Raw genomic sequence first — 17,435 nt, forward strand, 5'->3', positions numbered from 1 at the left:
TCCCCCCTCCTTCCTGAAGTGGGATGTTCAGACAGGGATATGATCCAGCCTGGAAGTGCTTGAGGGAAAGGACTTAATGCACAAGCTTTGAAAGAAAACAGAGTTACAGCGTGATCACCACAGATTTCTTGTTTGGCTGTTGAAATCAGGAAGGAGGAAAGGAGTTTTATTATTGGAACAGCTGGCAAAAATAATACAAAATAAATAACCAGATAACCAAAATAACCAGGAGACTAAAATTTTTCTCAGTAACAAATATTAACTCTTAATAAAAATAATAATTTTTGAGAATCTTTCCACTATTTCTCTTACTGCAGACAGGATAAGAGGGGATATTTTCTCAGGACATATTTATGGCCATTATGATTAATCTTCATAAAGATTTGGATAATAAAATCACCTGGAGAACAAGGTTGAGCTTATAAGCTTAATATTATTACTTTAAAATTGTCTACAAATGGTGTTTTAAGACCATAAAATGAAGGAATAAGGAAAGCTGGTAGAATTATAGAATCCTTCAGCTTGGAAAAGCCCTCTCTGACTGGAAAGGCAAGGCCAGATTTTTTCCCCCATGAAGATTTTAATTAAGACTTTAATTAAGATTTAATTACGAGGATGTCTTTCCTAAATATTTAGAATTGCAAGCCAGACTATTTTGGTAAGAGGCCATCAAGTAAATGATGAAATGAGATTACCAGGGGCATGAAAAGTGCAGTTATTGGGCAGGTAAAAGTTTTTTGGTCAGGGTAAGAGGTTTTCCTGGTGCTCCTAAAAATCAAAGGCAAAAATACCTCCAGTTTATAGAAGATCTTGCCTGCTGATGCTAAGGATCTTGAATATTTCATTTTGAAAACGGACCAGTTAAGGAGCCTCGTTTGCAGCCCAGTGGTTCATCCTGTTCGAGGAAAAGGAAAATTCAGGGCGATAAATTACAAACCTGGCACTTGTTGTCTCCTTTTTCCCTCTCCAAAGGACTTCACCCTTGTACAGGAGAATTATTCAAGTGTTGCTTATCATGGGGAATAAGGTCTAAAAACTGAACTCAGATCTTTTTATTTCAATTGTTTGGTTTTCCACTTTCTCCAAGCCCCAGCTGGCATCTCCACAGCCACCAGCATACTCAGTGCAAGCTGGGCCAGAGAACCAAGTCAGATCCCAGAGGAACTGGGAAAGCCCTGGCTCAGAAAGTCTCTGATTTTACTCCTTATCTGAAAGACAAGGCCCCAAAACTGCTTTCCTTCTGCTAGGCCAAGAAATGGGATAGCCCATGGATGCCTCTGGAGGCTGCAGGACCAGGTTCAAACTCATTTGGTTTCTGTAAGTTCCAAGTGTTCCTTCCCAGGACACTTTCCCAGGCCCAGTTAATTGGGATCAGCACATCCATAGCAGGAAATCTGCCAAGACTGGGATATTTTCTTCAGATGTTCCTGCAAGGCTGAGGTTTGCTCAGGATCTGGTTATGCTGTGATAATCAGGAAGGAGCTGAGCTGTGCCCAGTTCCTCTCGTGATCCAGACTTGATCTCTCTTCCCCCCCAAAATCCTTGTGTTCTGCTTTAGTCCTGTTTAACACTGGGTTTGGGACATTCCTAAAGGCATTTAGGGATCCACTACAGGGCAACTAGTCCAGTATCCCCAGAGCCATCCTCAGGACATGTTTTGGAGGCAGAAGATCCCTGGGAGTTGTCGTTGGAGTAACTCAAGAGAACATCGTGCTTTTTCTCAAGTTTCCTCTTGAGAAAAAGTCCAATTTTCAAGATTTTCTCACATCCCTGAGTTGAACTGATTTTGGGGTGGATCAAAAAGGAAACTTTCCCCCATGGCACATCCCAAAGGTAACCCTGAGTGCTCAGAAGCCTCTGGCAGATGTGTTTATCCCAGCCCAACCATGCAGAGCTTCCCTCCCGCTGCCCTCTGTGCATTCCTCACACGGAGCTTTCTGCATGGCTGCCCTTCCTCGTAAACCTTCAGAATAAAAAGCCTCCCCAGCATTTTTTACCCCCTTCCTTTTCTTTTTTTCCCCCTTCTTCCACCAGGCTTTTGGGGCTTTATCTCAGTGCTGGGGCTGTGCCTGCTGAGGCCTCTCAGAAGGCTCCTTCTGGCCCACATTCCCGTTGGTTCAAACACGTCCCTGCCGAGCCTTTGAGCTGAAGGCGGAGATGAAGTCAACAAGTCAAATATGTAAATAAATAAAACTCCAGTTCAAACAAACCACTTGCCTCAGTAAATAGCTTCTGGCCCCTTTTCAGGGCTGGCCAGCAAATCATCTGGGCTATCTTGTTTTCCAACAGCTCGAAGGCCTTCAAAGCTTACCTTGTTTTGGAGCACTTAATTCAGCTCGCGCAGAAGTGCCTCAGATATTGTTGTGTATCGATGATTCATGATGGCTCTGCTGCAAAATGAAAGCTAAGGAGCCTAATCAATAAAATAATTGAGTCGCTTTGAACTGGTTCCAGGTCAATTTTTCTTGGCAATTTTTGCACTTCCTGAATTATACCGACCCAAACCATGAATAATGATCTAAAATTACACAATATACAGAAACCAGCTGTTAGATAGACTCGGGCAGGGTGATGTCATTGGGCTACTTCTAATCTGGAGCCTTGGATGTTGCCAGTGATGATGTCACAGGCTTGGCAACCCACGGCTTGAGCTGGTTAAGCACGAGCAGCAATGTGATTTTCCCCCGGTTTTTATGGAAAGAACTGACTCGTGCTCATTATCTCCAGGAGAAATGGAAGGGATGTGGGCTTGCATAATTTATCCTACCTGGAAGAGGGTGTAAATGGAACCAGAACCCACTGAGAGCCAGCTCATCAAGAACCCAGAGCCAAAATGTCTTGGCCTTACCCAATGTTCTCCCTCCCAGATCCCATCCCAAACTCCCAGGCCCTCAAACCAGCTGGATTTAACTGGCCAGCCTGGTGAGGTGTTTCAGACCAGCCAGATGTGTCCAGGAGCAGCTGCCAGTTCCAGATGGGCCCTGGATGCTCTGGTTTAACTCTAGTGAAAGCTCCATCAGGCCTCATACGCTGGATCAAGTCCAGCCCTGCTGAGGAGAGCAGCAAAATTCCATATATTTTGAATGCCGTGAGCATTCTGGGTTGGAATTCTTTCCCCATCCCAGTGATAAAACAGTGTGGGCTGGAGGAAAGCTTATCTGCCAGGAGTTCTGGCTATCAATATCCATTGGTACTTGTTTCAAGGAAGGATTAGGGACTTCCACAGCGTGCAGAATCTTGGAATAACTTGTCCATGGAGCAGCTCAGCCTGGTCTCTGAAACTTTTTTAAGGACTGAAGGCTGAAGTTTTCTGTCCCTTCCAACTGTTGGTTGTTAGCACTTTGACCAGTTGGGAATGTGTTAATTCCAAATGTTCTTCCCTCCTAAAGGGCAGGGATGGCGTCTCCCACCACCCACCTGGGCTTGGTCAAACAACAGCGAGTAAAAATTCAGTATTTTTGTCTCATCTTTGCTGTGATTAAACAGAAACCCAACTTCTCTGTGGCTTCTAGGAGAGAACACTTTAATTTTCAGACCATAAAGAACCATTAGTGGGTGGTGTTTCACAAAGTCTCCCAAGCCAGGCTTGAAAAGATCTGAGTTTCATTTAAACTGTGTATAAAATTTCACCTAATTCCTGCTTGTTTATCAGGATGTGTAATTTAATTGCTCTAAGTGACTGAAAATGTATTTCTAGTTGGATGGAAATCTGTAAACAATCTGGAAGTTTCTTATTTTAACATCATTTTCATTCTGCCTTCAGGGCTTCGTGAGATAATCAAATGTTAGTTTTTCTTTCTAAATGCAGCACTTCGCTCGAAAGGAAAATTCAGCCACGGAATTCCAAAGTTCAGCTTTTAAACCTGAAGCAGCCACATCTGACTTGCAAGGACAGCTTCACATCAGCTCAAACACAATAAATTGTCCCACAAAAAATGCTGGTTGTTAGAGGAAAAAAAAATATCTGAAAGTGTTTTTGAATAAGTTGACTCAGAAATCGTGGAATCATTTAGATTGAGACCTCTAAGATTGAGCCAAATTGCTCAAAATTCAAATAGAAATGAGTGCAAAATTCTGTGTGCAACAGCCAGAATGAGGAGATTTTGGAAATCTCTCCCTTTTCTCTTTGCTCTGTCAAAATCTTCTGTATTTCAGCCATTTCCAGCACAAAAAAAGGCTCACAGATGATAAAAATACATCATTTAATATGTAACAAATATAAATTTAATCAGTTTTATGTGCAGACAGATTCCATCCTCTGAGAGGGCAAATGGTAGAACATGTGAGGGATTTTTGCTGTGTTTTAAAGCAGCAATTTTGGTGACGTGAAAATCCAAACTGATCTCCTGATGCTACATTCAGGAAGCTATAATGGAGGTATCTCCAAATTAGCCATTAATTACAGCTGCCTCTTGACCAGCCTTGGCATTTCCCATTTTAAAAGGCAAGGAAGAATTAAAAAGGTCACTCTTGGACCAGAAACAAAAGCAGGGCTGTGCCTTCTTCCCTGAAGGAATCAAAACTTGGAATTTCTCAGCCAGCTCAGGAGTAGATTCCCCATTTTTGAGCTCCTGCTAAAGCCCAGGAGCACCCAAGCCCCGGGCTGGCCACTGAATCAAGGCTTTTGTTAAAGTGCTGCTGATGGAAATCTCTGCTCCCACTGCCCGGTGCTCCATCGCCACGGCAACAGCAGAGCTGATGCCTGCCCGGTGTTTTCCTTGGCAATCCATCAAAGGAGTCGGGAACATGTGAGGTTTGGGGCAGGACAGGCGGCTTGGGCTGGCACGAATCCGGGGGGCTTTGGTTTGGGATGTACCAGCCTTGGGCACGGAGGATTTTCTCTCCTTTCCATGATATTCCAGCAGGCAGGAGTTACAGAATGGTGTTTGCCATGAATCCTTCAAAAAAAGAGGGATTTTCTGCTTCACTGTTAACCTGAACACTGAAAAATGCTTGGAAAAGAAATCCTGGGTTTTGCTTCTAGATCACACTCTCTGATTTCCACCCAATTCCTATCAGAGGATCAGTGCAGGGAATCCCACTGATAGAAATCCCCAGGAATTTTCCTTCCAGAGCTTAAAGTCCCTCATTCCACCCAATTCCTATCAAAGGGAATCCCACTGATACAGACCCCAAGGGCTCTGGAATTACAAACCCCCATCCGGCACCTTTTGAACCTTTGAGAAATTGGAACGTTTACAAACCAATTTTCCCAGCCACTCCCACCTTTACAGGTTGCTTTGGCCTGGATGAGATTAATGGGAAGGATTCTTCCATGACTTCCATTGAAACAGCCAAGCTGTGCCAAGGGTTTTGTGTTCCATCCCCCATGGAATCAGATTGGAAAAGGACCTGGATTAGGGAGGAAGCCCTGATTTGTTTTAAAGTCTGGCAAATTTTAAATTCCTGCTTTAACAGCAATAGAATAACAAATTCCTCGCAAAAATCCATATATTTTAGGGATACTGTCAAGTTATTTAGGCCCCAAATTTAGGTTTTCTAAAATGAAAGGGGGAAAGAAAAATTGGGTTATTTACGAGGTAAAATTGTGACTTTTATCAACTATTTAAACTCACATTCTACAGCAGCTTCTCCCTCACTCACTCATGATAAACTCAGTTGGTTCACTCAGGTAGGTGACGTTTAGGTTTTATGTACTCGGCTCCAATGTTTCAGTGTTAAGTAGGAGTGAATTTGATCCCGAAAAGCGTGGTACAAATAATAATTCAGAATTTATTATGACTAATAACTCAGAATGTCAGGCTGCTGGATACTTCTGAATGCTGTAATTTGCATAATGCTGATGTCCTCAGCACTGACACAGTCCTGGGGCTTGAAATGCTCCCACATAATCAGGTATTGATGAATTAAAACCACCCTCTTCTCTGCCAAGCAGAGATCATTTCACTCTATTCCTCCTAATAGAGGTAGCACCATTATTTGCTTTTATTTTCCCTTCCTCTTTTCAAAGAACTTTTTGATGCTCTTGATTTCTACCACCCAGAAAAAGGGGCGAAAACGCTCATCTCAATTTCCCTCGTTTGGAGGAGGGGAGACAAATCTCCATCTCTAAATCTGCAGCCCATTCGGGACTTCAAATGCTTCACTTATCTGGTATTGTAAACTTGGGGCTGTGGAGTAATACTCACCAGACAAGTCATAAATCATGAGCAGAGACAGGTGCAATAAATACCGGTGTCAAAAAGTTACAAAGTAAAATTATATTGTTTTGACAAGATGTCCAGATGCGTTGACAACGGAGCAAGTAAATGGGCTCACTCTGAGAGGCTGAATTAGTGCAGGGGAGGCGCAGGGAGGGAGGAAAAACCCAAAAAGACCCAAGAAAAATAACCCAAAAGCTTAAAGGCTTATCAGGAGAACGATGTAACTACTGCAAAACACCTACAAGCACATTCATTTTCTGGGGACTCTTCCTCTTCTTTCCCCAGTGTTCAGTCGAGGGCATCTCCAAAAAAAAACCCACCATTTTTGGGCTTTGCTTTGCTATTTTAGGGTAAACAGTGATTGACAAAGAATAATTCTCTTTTTTGCACTACAGCACATCCACTTAGAAACTCCCTGGCTGGGTTTTCCTGTCGTTGCAGCAGCGTTTGAGCAGCTTTAACGTGTTTAGTGTTCCTGCTCCTCCTCACACGAGGTTTTTATAGAAAAAAATCTGGGACAGGAGGCCCGACTCAGCTCTTCCTCTCTACTGGAGAGTTCCGACATGTGGTTAAACTTCTTTCTGAACAGACTTAAAATTTATGTTAATGTGGGGCCTCTGTGATTTTCTGAATCAGGCCAGAAAGTTCAGCAATTTCCAGTTGCAAATTTTGAGCAATTTGTCAAAGATCAGGGAGATCTTTAACCCAACCCAGCTTTCAACACAACCAATTTCCTCAGCCACGAGCCCACCCCTAATTCCTTGTTTGTACACAATCCTTCAGGATTCTGGATTTATTTTTCACTTCCATGCATTTGGTTGAACCCTTTTGTGATGTTTCCAACAGAATATTCTTGCCGAATTCTAGTTTCCGAATTAACCTCGGGAATGTGCCCGGATGGTTTTTTTTGGTGCCTGGATTTTGAATCCTCAGGAACAGAAATCTGTTTGGGGAAGGGATGAGCACTGTAAGTCTTCCCTGTAGTGTGATAATGAGTGGAAATAATGTAGAGATACCTCAATAAATGATATTAGAATGTGTTTTATCACTGAACCAACAGACCCAGCCCTCCTCAGAAGTCTGGTGCATTAAACCAGGGGATTCATGGAATGATTTGGGCTGGAAGGGACCTTAAAACTCATTTTTTCCCCACCCCCTGCCATGGGCAGAGACATCTTCCAGTATCCCAGGTTGCTCCAAGCTGGCCTTGGACCTTCAGGGATCTTGTTAGCAGTACAGTTAATCTTTGCTCCATTCCCATGCCTCCACAATTTCCCAAATTTGGCCCTTTTCCCTGACAAATTAGAGTGGCAGAATCTTAACATGGAAAGAAAGCTGGTATTTCTGTTCAGGTGAAACTTTCCCGCTGTTTAGGAGAAATTTGGGTGATGCTTTTGGCTCCCAGACGAGGTTGTTCCGTGGATGCTGTTGGATTTGGAGCTTTGGGCTGCCAGGCCAGACATCAGCACCCTGTAAAAAAACCCAATATGTTTCTGTTGAAAGGAATGTGCTACCATAAATGAAGGCACTTGAAGGTCAAAGGTCACCGGGAGTAATTAGCCCAGGCCATTAAAGGAAGAATAAAAATCATGTTTTACAAGCTGACAGAAAAGAAAGTTGAAAATATGCCTTGGAGAGAAAAAAAAAACCCAACAAAAATGCAGCCGCACATGGTGGGGTGAGTGTTGTTCATGTGCAGTGGGGACGTGCTCACAAATATTTCCTTTATGAAAATCTGCTCCTGGCCCACTCTGAACACGTGTTCCACCGAAAATTTGGGGAAAAAGTCAATTCTCCCGTGCTGTGTGTAATATTTTAAAAGCTACCTTTAAATTGCTCGAGCCTTTTTATCATCACATTATCTCCTTCCTCCATCTTAAAACCTGTTTGACGTTGGAAAAATACACAGAGTTTGACAGCCAGGCCGAGGTGAAATCCGGAGATATCCTTGGAAAATGTTGGGCCATTTCCCAGCAGCGCTGGGGAGAGCTGCAGGGACGTTGTGTGAGCACAAACACTCCGCAAAGGCCAGGCAGCCCCTGGCCCAGGAGCCTGATGGATGAGTGACCCATTAAAGACTCTCCCGGGGCTCTACCATTGCCCATTTTGCTTAAATGAAATCAAATCTCTTCAAGGTTGTGCAGGCAATGCTGAAGGTGCTAAATTGGGTGAAATGGGAAGAGATTTTTAGCACAAATTGGAGAAAAATCCAGATCAAGGCGATGCTTTGCTTCCACACTGTCAGTAGTGCCTGTGGGCTGTGCAGAAGAATTTAAACATGGAAAGTAGCATTATTTTTTATTTAGATTTCTTTTTTCTTAGCCATTGTGGCTGTCCCATCCCTGAAAGTGTCCAAGGCCAGGTTGGATGGGTTTGGAGCACCCTGGGATAGTGGGAGGTGTCCCTGCCCATGGCAGGGGTGTGAGATTAATTTTAAAGCCCTTTCCAACCCAAACCTGTGGTTCTCCAATATCAGTAATTAAGGGAATTCCAAGAGGTTCTTCAGGAGGTTCCCTGTCTTGTCAGAGATATGCAGAGCAGCTTTGTTCCAAGGGATTCCAAACACTGGGAATAACCCTGCCTTCACCACTGACATCCTGCAAACCTCAGTAAAAAATGGAGAACACTTTCGATTCCCCAAGTCCTGTCATGAATGACTCTGAACAATTGCACTGACAGCCTCAAGAGAGTTCTAACCAAAAAAGCCACCAAGTTATCTCCAGCCAGTTCAGGAACCAACTTCAAACAATTTGTTTTCTCACCCACTTGCATCCCAAATGAATGAATATCCATGAGCTCCCTGTGGCTGATGCTGGATGTGGGCTCTCCGTGCCAGGGGCAGGGATAACGCCTCGCATTAATCAGCTCTGAGATGGTTTCCAGCTCTTCCTGAGCCCCCAGTGCTGCACAGGAGCCCTGTCAGCAGCAATTACCACGAGGTTCTTGCAGAAGAAAAGGGACCTCTTTCGATTATTTGCCTCTCTGGTGTTCCCAGATCCTCCTTCAAAATGAAAATCGCCATTCCATGATCCACAGGGACATGGCACTCCTGGAGCATCCATCTGAGCCTCGGGTCTGCGGCACAGAGGCCTTGGTGCAGCAGGAACAGGAGATGGGGTGGCAAAATTTAACTGCTGGGTCGGGATGGAGCAGCAGGAATGGGGAATAAATAACTCTGGAGCTGCTTTGCCCTTGGTGCGCTGCCCTTTGTGCAGGTGGTGCTAATAAATGGCTCTTCCATGTGCTCAGAATGAGACTAGAAGTGCAGATTTTGATAAAATGCTGTTTTCAGCATGGTCTGGTGAATTTACTCTGCCTTTAGAGGTACAGATTTTGATAAAATGCTGTTTTCAACATGATCTGGTGAAATTTATCTGTCTTTGGAGGTACAGATTTTAATAGAGTCCTGTTTTCAACATTTTCCAGTGAAACCTCTCTGTTTTAGAAGTGCAGATTTTAATGAAGTGCTGTTTTCAACATGCTCTGGTGAAATCTCTCTGCCTTGGTCTGTTCTCAGCCTCATGCCAGGATTGATTTCCCTTCACCAGGGATTCCTCCACAATCAGATATTTCCAGAACTGTGTCTCCACTTTGAACTACTCCATCCTGCATTCTTTGTCTTGGTTTTAAAGCAGTGAAACCCCTTTTTTGGCCTCTTTTTCCCCACTTTTACCTCCAGTGCTCTGGGTGACCCCCTGTCCACACTTCACCTTTATCACCCCTTTTTCCTGGGGGTGCTCCCAGCCTCCCGCAGATCCCACGCATCCCTTGGAAGCTGCATCCCCAAGCCTGCAATTCCCCACAGGACACTTAGACATTTGCTTTTAATCCGGGCCCCAAGTTTGTAATGAATTCTGTAAACATAATCATGAGGCCTTTCCTAAAGGGAAGCCCTCTCATATCCCAGCCATTTTTGCTGACACTTTTGACTCTGGGCTTGATCTTTGCCCAGGTTGCCAAATAAAAAGGGCAGAGGGCAGAGTTCAAAAGCGGCCGTTTACCCCTCAGATTATTGAAAATCAAAACCCAGCGGAAATGCTCCGGAGGAACGGGAGGAAACTCCTGCCCCCTGCTCCCCCAGGAAGGATGTCATTATATTGTTTTCTGAGGTTAGGTCTGTTTATAGAAATAAACACTTGAGTGAAAACAGGCACGAAATGCTAGAAAGGCAGAAATGCACGGGGGCTGCTCCAGCACCACAACCACAGCTCAGGAGAAGAAATTCCCCAAGTTCAAGCCCCTCTTCTCCACCAAAATCTCTTTTCGTGCACGTAATTTATTGATGATTTACCTGGGCACCGATAGAGACACTTGTGTTTGTCTTTGAGGACGCTTAATACGAGATAAAATAATTTTAAATTTGTTTTGAATTCAACATCTCTGTACGACAAGGCCTTGCACACACCAGTATGACAATAAGACAGTTGCCATGTCCTTGTTGCAGACCTAATTATTCAATGCAGATTTTAATGATCACGTATCAGTAATTAGTGTTATCAGCTCCATTTAAGGCATCTGAAGAGAAGCTTTCTGAATTACAGCTATCCCAAAGTTGCTCATGAAGGTGAATTTATGCTCCCAAACCACATTTCTCTGCTCAGTTTGAGCTCCACACTTCTCCAAGCACACTTTTACATCTTCACCTGTGACCGGGCATAGCTGGAAGCCCCTGGAATGAATCTCAGAGGCTTTCATGGTTCTTCAGATGCTATTTGAGCAGTTCTTATCTTCATATCTCCAATTTCTTTTTTTTTCACTGCATCATCCCCCTCACTCCCACTTGTCTCAGTTCCATTCACTTGCTGCTTATTGACCAACATAGAGTTTATTTTTTGCAATTTTTGAATTGTATTGATTTTCCAACAACTTCCAGATTTTTTCCCTCGCTCTTCCTTCCTTTCCACATAACTTCTTTCCCTCTTTTTTCACGTCTGTAATCTGCAGCCACCACTTTGGATTTCGGGCAATTCCCATCCCATTTCAGCAGTGCTCCACTTTCCTCACGCTTTTGTTTTTAGCTCTGGGCATTGTTCTTACCTCTCTTCCTGTTCATACTTAGAAGTAGGAATAGGATAAATAATTCTAAGTGGACAATAAACCGAAAAAAACCCCAAATCCTGGCATTACGTAAAACCAGGAGCGTGTGGGGAGTCCATAAATCATTCTTCCTGCCACATCTGTTTTTATTTTGAAGTTTATCAGCGCGCTCGGTCGCAACGGGGATTTTTGGGGATAGGGGAAGGAGGAGGAGGGCCCCACTGCAATATTAATCTCCCAAAGTGCCTTCCAGAACATCAGAGAACAGGGGGGAAAGAAAGGCTTTTAGCTGCTTTCTGCTTTTCCTTCCTCAAGGCTGCAGATAAAGCTTGGCTGCCCACGGTGAGCGGGGCTGAAAAGGGCGATTCATGAATCCCGTTATCAGCGCTCCGCAGGGACAGCCCCGCGCTCCTCGCGGGGACCTGGGGCGGGTGGCAGATAAGACAAGCCCCAAACTGATACCCGCCCAGACAAAAACGGGCTCTGCCCCCCTCTGCCTGCCCCGCAGGGAGCGTGTGTGGGCATCTTGAGAGAGACACTGGCAGCGATAAGGTTCGGTCTGCTCTAGGAGCGAGGGAAGGGGGCACAGATATCCGGCTTTCCCCTTTCCCAGAGCTCAGAATAACCTCGTGGCTCCCCTCGCCTCTGATACAGCTGAGTTTTGCTTGACATCTTCTTCCATCCTGGCCTGAGGCTGATAACTCACACCAGGTTTGGGTTTCCAAGAGCCGCCAGTGGATCTCCAGAGGGATTTGTGTGGATCATTCCAAGCACCCATTGTCTTCCTTCTTTTTTCATTTTCGAGATGCCCTGTGTTTCACAGTGGAAGTGAGTGTAAACCCGTCTCCAGAGAAACATCACCAGAATGCTCTTTCCCACATGAAATCCTTGGTTTTGGAAGTTCATTTCAAACACCTAGAAATTCTGGTTAATCTCCCTGCAAAGGCCAGAGCAATGAAGGAATAAAAAAAAGACAGAACTTGAATTTTAAAAAAAATTTCCATTGAAAATAATGGGGTTTTATTCTCACTAAAGTACATATTAAAAACTTTTCCTGGTTTTCCCTGTGAGGGTGACCAGGCCCTGGCACAGGCTGCCCATTTTTAGGCACCCTGACAACAAAATGTCACCTCTGAAGCTTCCCTGTGCTGTTAAAGGCTGAGTCCTTTCCAAAGTGATCTCAGTCAATATCTTTATTATTCCAATGCCACAACATTTCCCTTTCCTTCCAGAAACATCCATTTATTACAATTCCAGACTAAAGCTCAGTTTTGAGCCTGTTCTCCATCTCGAGTAGGGCCAGTCCTAAGACCCATTTATTTCTCCCATCATTTTGGGCTGGGAGGAATCACTCTTTTCCATCTTTGGTGGGGAAGACGGGGATGTCTGGATGATTCAAATCCCGACCTGATGTGTCCAAACTGGTGTCCAGGGCTGAGCTGTGCCCAGCAGCCCTCACAACGAGGATCTGTAACATGTTGGGAGCGTCATGTTTGGAAGCACTGGGACTCTTCTCCCTCTGGGTGTCAAACAGGATTAGAGGCCTTGGAGTGAGCAGGGAAGTGAGGGGGGAGCATGCTCCGAGGCCTGATGTGAGTTACGAGCGGGAATTATGGAAACACACGGAGATCACCTATTTAAGATGGTGGAAGTGGGCTGGGTCCCCACTCTGGACCTGTGAGTGAAGGGCAATTCTTGCCTTGAAAGGGGGTCCCTGATGCCAGACAGACGGCACAGAGGGAATGATGTGGTTCAGATGGAGCTGAGGGAGGAGATTCAGGCAGGAGCTGCCCCTAATCAGCCCCAGCCCCAGGCCCGGGGTGTCCCAGCCTGAACAGAGCACGGGACGTCACTCTTGGCTTGCTTTTGGTTGGGATTAGTTTGGGGGTTGGGTTTCTGGAGGGGTTTTTTGGGTCTTTTTCCTCTGTTCAGGGCTTAAAGTGGGATGGCAAGGAGGCTGGAGAGGGATTGTCACAAGGCTTGGAGAGACAGGATGTGGGGAATGGCTTCCCACTGACAGGGGATAGGGATAGATGGGATATTGGGAAGGAATTCTTGCCTCTGAGGGCAGAGAGAGGCTGGGAAGGAATTCCCAGAGAAGCTGTGGCTGCCCCTGGATCCCTGGAAGTGTCCAAGGCCAGGCTGGATGGGGCTGGGAGCACCCTGGGATAGTGGGAGGTGTCCCTGCCCATGGCAGGGGCCGGCACTGAGTGATCATTACAGCCCTTCCCAACCCAAACCGTTCCATAATTCCATGAAATTCTTCTCAGAAAGAGCTCGCTCTAAAGCGGCAGCAGATCTGGCCCATCCCACACTTTCCTCCTCACCCAGAATTCCCTGGAAAGGCTCTGGATGAGGGCAGGTGCTCCCACACCTTGGAGACACCTGACCTCCCAGGGGAGGCTGCTGCAGCTGATTTTGATGTTGTTCATTTTTCCTTATTTTTAGTCTTTTTATGACCAGTAAATCCCAGGAGACCTGCTGGGAATTCTCTGTTGCCTCTGTAGCACACAACTCCTCACCCTTCTGCTGTTTGAATTCCCAGGATTTACCTTACAACTTTCTTCTGGTTTGGATTCACACTCTGAAATGTGAATTCGGGATGAAAGGGTAAAAAAATCAGGCAAAAAAGCCAAGTTTCATCTGTCAGCTTATTGTCATAAGGATTTTCCTGCTGGGAGGCCTCTTCCCTGCAAAGCTGATCCCAGGTTCTTCGGTCTGTAAATCAATCAGTGAGCAAAGACAACCAAAGTTTGAAGAAAACCAAGTTCAGGTGGCATCTAGAATATTATATTCTGCTTCAGATCTGCGACTAAATGAACAAAAAATGAGGGTTTTTATTAAAAAAAATTACTCCTTTTTCCAACCAAAAGGGATCCAACATTGAGCTGGAATTCCTGTAAAGGCACCACAACTGTGGCTATTTTACCACAATTAATTTGCCCCACGTCCATGTGCTCTCCTCCTCCTTTTGAGCTGCCTTTTGTGCATCAAATCCCTGCAATCCAAGGTTTCCAAAGTGCTGTTTACACAGCCCATGTTGACTTAGCACTTGAGTTGCTCGTCTCATTTCCCTGATCCAGGGGCCAGGAGGATGCTGCGCTCTTGATTTGTGGCCCAATCGATATTTTGCTTGCCCTGGGGCTACCACAACTGCTGGAGCCTGCTTTCCATGGAGTGATTAGTCCTGACAGCTGCAGCACACAACTACCCTCGCTCCCCTGAAATGCTTGGGCTGGACTGGTCCTTCCCCAAGGAAATCCTGGATGTGGGGCTGGAAAGCCGAGTCCCAGAAGATGAACTGGGAGATGTCGGCAACAAGCAGGAAATGGAAGTTAAAAGAGGCAGAGATCTGCTTTAATCAAACCTCGTGCACTAATTCTATTTATTGTTAATTTCTTTCTATTTATTATTCATATCTTTCTATTTATTATTCATTTATTTCTCTTCATTATTTATTTATTTCTCTTTATTATTTATTTTCTTCCCTGAATTCCACTTAATAATAAAAATCCATTCCCCAAAAATCATTCCCTTTGGTTGTATCAGCACAAAATTCCTTCAGCACTTGTATACAATCACCAACTCTTGTTTCTTCCCATTAATTCTGTAACTTTCACAGGAGTTCCATCATTTTACTTTTCTCCTGTCAATCAGACTTTTCTTTCAGCTGCTTTAAATAATCAGCTGCCTCCAGCTCCTGGACTCTGTGGTTTGGTTGGTTGGGGTTGGGTTTTTTTTATAGATAACATTAACAAAGCTCTCCTGAGGAGCTGTTTACTGGAAACAGAGCAAATATCATGTTCCTTATACAGAGTACAAACGGCTAAAACAAAAATAAACAGAATTTCCTAGGACAGGATGCTGGAGAGGGGATTGATTCCTCAATGAAAACATCCCAACAGGTTCCTCGTGTAGCAAGAAGTTACTCTTAAGGAGAAAATGGTGTTCAGAATCTGAGCTGTCTGCAGAAGTCAATAATCACCCACTGAAAATTTAGGAAAATCACAAACCCTGTGGATTTCTAGAGTTCCCACCCAGTGGCAAGAGAGAATAACTCTTGCTGGGATCAGCTGCACATCTCTAGGAAGGGGCTGCTGGTTTCACCTGGGACAGGCGATGAGGGAGAGCAAGGAACTTACATAGACCTGGAACAGGGAGTCTCCAGGTCCCCAAAACTGGTACATGGCACAAACAGGAATGCCCAGCTCCTCACAAATTCCCCACTTTAATGCCACCCCGAAAATTTACTTTAGGCAAAACACTTGGACTAAAAGGAGGTTTTATCTCCGTATTCCACCACAGCTTCAGGAGACGCAAATGACAATGCAGAAGAGCAGAACACATATTTTGATTATTTTTTAGTGTAGCTAAAGATCCATCCTTTAACCCCCATTTTTCCCACACAGGCTGGCAAGAGCTTTTGGAGCAGCAGTAGGAGGAGAGGGAGGTTTATGGGGGGGGGGGGGGGGGGCCCGGGAGGCAAATTTGTGAATTGTTTTTTACCAAAACCCCTGAGCCATATGGCCACCATAAAAAGGGGATTTTAATACACTGCTCCATTTTATGTCATCAGTTGCGAGCTGTGGATTCACTCTCACCCCCAGTAACTCACGACTGCACAGAAGAAAACCTCTGAAGTGAAAACACGGCCCATCTGTCGGTGATAGGGGCGAGCCGCATATTCTCCCCATACATTTATACATTTCCTGCATTGCATATGATTTCAAATATTTGCTCTTGGAACTGCAAGGTGTCCTACTGTCATAACAGTCAAGTTATTCATTAAGCTGTCAGCACCTCGGCGCATTGCTCCCACACGGGGTCCAGCTCTGATTTTTCCATTCCCCCTCAGAGCACCCCCTCACTCATCGCCGCGCACGGTTCCCCTCAGAACGGGTGCAACTGAGATCCTCATGTCAACAGATGTAAACCAAAGCCCTACCTTTTCCATTGCCACGCTTCCAACTCCCGAATTTCCGAGGGCACTAATGGATTTCGAGGGCCAGCTCGAATTTGCGAGGGTTTTGTTCCTATCAATGTGATGCAGTTCTTGGCACGCACTTCTGAGCCCAGGGCCGTGAAGTATTAAAAGCTGAGAAGTCGAGCAAAACAAGGATCAACCAAAAGCAAACCCATGATTGATTCCCAGCCCCGGTGTTTGGGAGTGAGGCTGAGCAGATGGTTTACAACAGCAAAGCCAAGGCACCAAACTCACAGATCTTTGCCTAAAATTGGGCTTTTGTGCTAAGCCTGACCCGCAGGCTGCCCACCTTCAGCACAGGGGGAGTTTGTGTTTGTTGCCACTCCAGTGGAATAAATAAAATAGATCTGAGGGTGACTTCATGCTGCTTGGTTTCTGAATTCAGCTCTTCTTGTGTGTTTTTCAGGAGCCTGGAGTGGAAACTGCCCCGTCACTTAGACAAAACATCATACCTGGCTTGTTTTTGTAATTTGGGATGATTGGGGATGGCTGCACTGTGAGGAGACAGCAGCTGGTAGATGATTCATTTCTCTGCTTTAAGCCTGGCTTAGGTAGAAGGTTCAAATTAACTGAATTTTACTGATTTTCAGAGGTGCCTTGGACCCATCACATCATCCCGTCACTGCCCTCAGAGCAGGGATGTCACTGATCACAGGAAAGGACAATCCAGGTGTCCCCAGCAGATCTGAAAAGGGAAGAGGCTGGACCATTCACCCTGGAAAAAGGCAAAAATGCTCCACCCAAAAGCACTGTCTGTAGTTAGACTCTCCCACAGCTGGGCTGTTTGAACCATTTCTCTCTCTTCTCCTGAATTTTTGCCTGTTTTTCCCCAGTTTTTGCCCGTTTCCCACTGCTGGATTCAGACTGATGCGGCACAGATGCACGGACAAGTCACAGACATCCAAATAATGTCTCCATTTGATTGTCATTGCTCTGGGGTTTAACCCTGGCCCACCTTGCTACACTTCAAGGCCCTGCAGTTGGACCAGAAGGTCATTTCAGCTCCCTTCCCACTGAAACATTTTATTCCAGAATACAGATTTAGGATAAATTCTGTGTTCTGTTCACATCCAGCCACGGCCATTGGGCACATCATGAGGGGGACAGCCTGTCCTGCTGCAACCAGGGGCTGCTTTACCAGGGCCAGGGCAGCTCTCCAGGCACCAAATGCCCCTCCAGCCCTTGTCGCACCCCATCCCACCCCACCCCACCCCACCCCATCCCATCCCACCCTGCCCCATCCCATCCCA

Source organism: Corvus kubaryi, unplaced genomic scaffold (assembly GCF_017639235.1).
Source record: "Corvus kubaryi isolate FWS band 111438036 unplaced genomic scaffold, C.kubaryi_AGA036_p1.0 37272, whole genome shotgun sequence".
Taxonomy (NCBI): Eukaryota; Metazoa; Chordata; class Aves; order Passeriformes; family Corvidae; genus Corvus; species Corvus kubaryi.